The following is a 2,500-nucleotide window of genomic DNA, read 5'->3' on the forward strand; positions in this document are numbered from 1 at the left end:
TCATCCTTTGTCATTAAACTAAACTAACATGAACACAAGATCACTAAACATTGCTACATTAAATCAGTCAATAAATAGAATAAAAATGTATAAATGACAGAGATAAAATCACCTGTGTTGTCATAACTTATTCCACGAGTAATGGCTGCTGTTTGAACTCTTTTAATATAGCAGGTCTGTAAACATGAGTCCAGCAGGAAGATGCTGGAACTCTGCGGGGACGGGAGTGGTCACTTTGTGTGCATTCTGTACTGCTTGTATGGAATGGTATCTTGGCAAGATGGCATATGTTGGTTGAGGCAATGGGCATTCAACATCTTGAATAACAACCATCACACATCATCACGCATCATATAGCTGTGCAAGATCCATCAACTGAGTCTAACACCCGCTTATTTCTCATCGTAGTCTTATTTCAAAACGGATATGATCCTGTTTGTGGTCCGCAAATCAGTCACTTGTGAGCAATGGATTGAGCAAGCTCATCAATGACATCAATGGAGGCATTTCATTCTAGAGTTCAGTTCCGCCATGGTGATGCTCAAATTACTTCAGATTTAATCCAGGTCACTGCCCATTACAAATGCCATGGATGGACACAGGTCCCAAAGGACCATTACTCAGGTTCATGATAGCAGTCACTCATTAGATGTCTGCATGAAACCCAGCTATTATGAGACATTACCATCTGGCACTCACTCTCACACTGTGCTGTGCTGTGCTGTGTTCTATGTGATGTGTTGTGCTGTATTGTGCTGTGTTGTGTTGTGCTGTGCTGTGTTCTATACGATGTGTTGTGCTATATTGTGCTGTGCTGTGCTGTGTTGTGTTGTGTTGTGCTGTATTGTGTTGTGCTGTGTTGTGTTGTGCTGTGCTGTGTTCTATGTGATGTGTTGTGCTGTATTGTGCTGTGCTGTGTTGTGTTGTGCTGTGCTGTGTACTATACGATGTGTTGTGCTATATTGTGCTGTGTTGTGCTGTGTTGTGCTGTGTTGTGCTGTGCTGTGTTGGGTTGTGCTGTATTGTGTTGGGTTGTGCTGTATTGTGCTGTGCTGTGTTGTGTTGTGTTGTGTTGTGTTGTGCTGTGCTGTGTTGTGTTGTGCTGTGCTGTGCTGTGCTGTGTTGTGCTGTGCTGTGCTGTGTTGGGTTGTGCTGTATTGTGCTGTGCTGTGTTCTATACGATGTGTTGTGCTATATTGTGCTGTGTTGTGCTGTGTTGTGCTGTGTTGTGTTGTGCTGTGCTGTGCTGTGTTGTGCTGTGTGGAGGTGCTGCTTGCTGTAGTAAGAGGAGTGATTGTTGAAGTGGAATTGTTGTGCTGAGGACATGTTAAGGTTATGTATTGGTTGTGTTTAGGTTGTGCTGAGGTTGTAAAAGTGTTATCTGTGGGCTGGGCTCGCTGACTCAGCTGAAGCCGAGGTGTGAAATTCAGAGTTTCCTTCTCTCGCAGGGCCCATTGGCGCTCCGCCAAGCAGCTCTCCCCCCTGCCCATCTCCTCTCTCCTCTCTCCCATCTCCCCTCTCCTCTCTCCTCTCTCCCATCTCCCCTCTCCTCTCTCCTCTCTCCCATCTCCTCTCTCCCATCTCCTCTCTCCCATCTCCTCTCTCCCATCTCCTCTCTCCCATCTCCTCTCTCCTCTCTCCCATCTCCTCTCTCCCATCTCCTCTCTCCCATCTCCTCTCTCCCATCTCCTCTCTCCTCTCTCCCATCTCCTCTCTCCCATCTCCTCTCTCCTCTCTCCCATCTCCTCTCTCCCATCTCCTCTCTCCCCTCTCCTCTCTCCCATCTCCTCTCTCCCATCTCCTCTCTCCCATCTCCTCTCTCCCATCTCCTCTCTCCTCTCTCCTCTCTCCCATCTCCTCTCTCCCATCTCCTCTCTCCCATCTCCTCTCTCCCATCTCCTCTCTCCTCTCTCCCATCTCCTCTCTCCTCTCTCCCATCTCCTCTCTCCCCTCTCCTCTCTCCCATCTCCTCTCTCTCCTCTCCTCTCTCCCATCTCCTCTCTCCCATCTCCTCTCTCCCATCTCCTCTCTCCCATCTCTTCTCTTCCCCCTGCCCCTGCCCCTGTCCCTGCCCCTGTCTCTTCCCCCTGCCCCTGTCTCTTCCCCCTGCCCCTGCCCCTGTCTCTTCCCCTGCCCCTGCCCCTGCCTGTCTGCTGTGGCTCCCTGAGCCTTTCCTCTGGTCCTGGGCCTCTAATCTCACTTCTCCAGGAGATCAGCCAGAGCTGTCTGTCTAGGACTATTCCTCCCTCCAGTTCATCCTCTCTTTCTCTCCCTGTCCATATCTCTATCTGTCTCTCTGGAGGAAAGGAATGTGGAGGCAGGCAGGAAGACTGGGAACAAACAAAACTTGCCTAGTTAAAGCTGCAGGAAAAGGCTGAGTACACATGAAGAAACACACACAGAGAAACACACACACACGCGTACGTACGCACGCGCACACCCACACACACACGCACGCACACACACACGCAGGCACACACACACACACACATTTTCTACA

General features: G+C 49.7%; 1 protein-coding gene across 1 annotated transcript in view; it reads right to left on the reverse strand.

Annotated features, from left to right (window-relative positions):
• Positions 1 to 2,500, reverse strand: part of tll1 (tolloid-like 1) — a 48,914-nt gene that overhangs the window by 30,295 nt on the left and 16,119 nt on the right. The gene's annotated exons all lie outside the window — the stretch shown is intronic.

The sequence above is a fragment of the Alosa pseudoharengus genome, unplaced genomic scaffold (assembly GCF_046254945.1).
Source record: "Alosa pseudoharengus isolate Yale_2024_CS ecotype anadromous, Long Island Sound unplaced genomic scaffold, YU_APseudo_1.1 YU_APseudo_1.1_scf_2, whole genome shotgun sequence".
In the NCBI taxonomy this organism is placed as follows: domain Eukaryota; kingdom Metazoa; phylum Chordata; class Actinopteri; order Clupeiformes; family Clupeidae; genus Alosa; species Alosa pseudoharengus.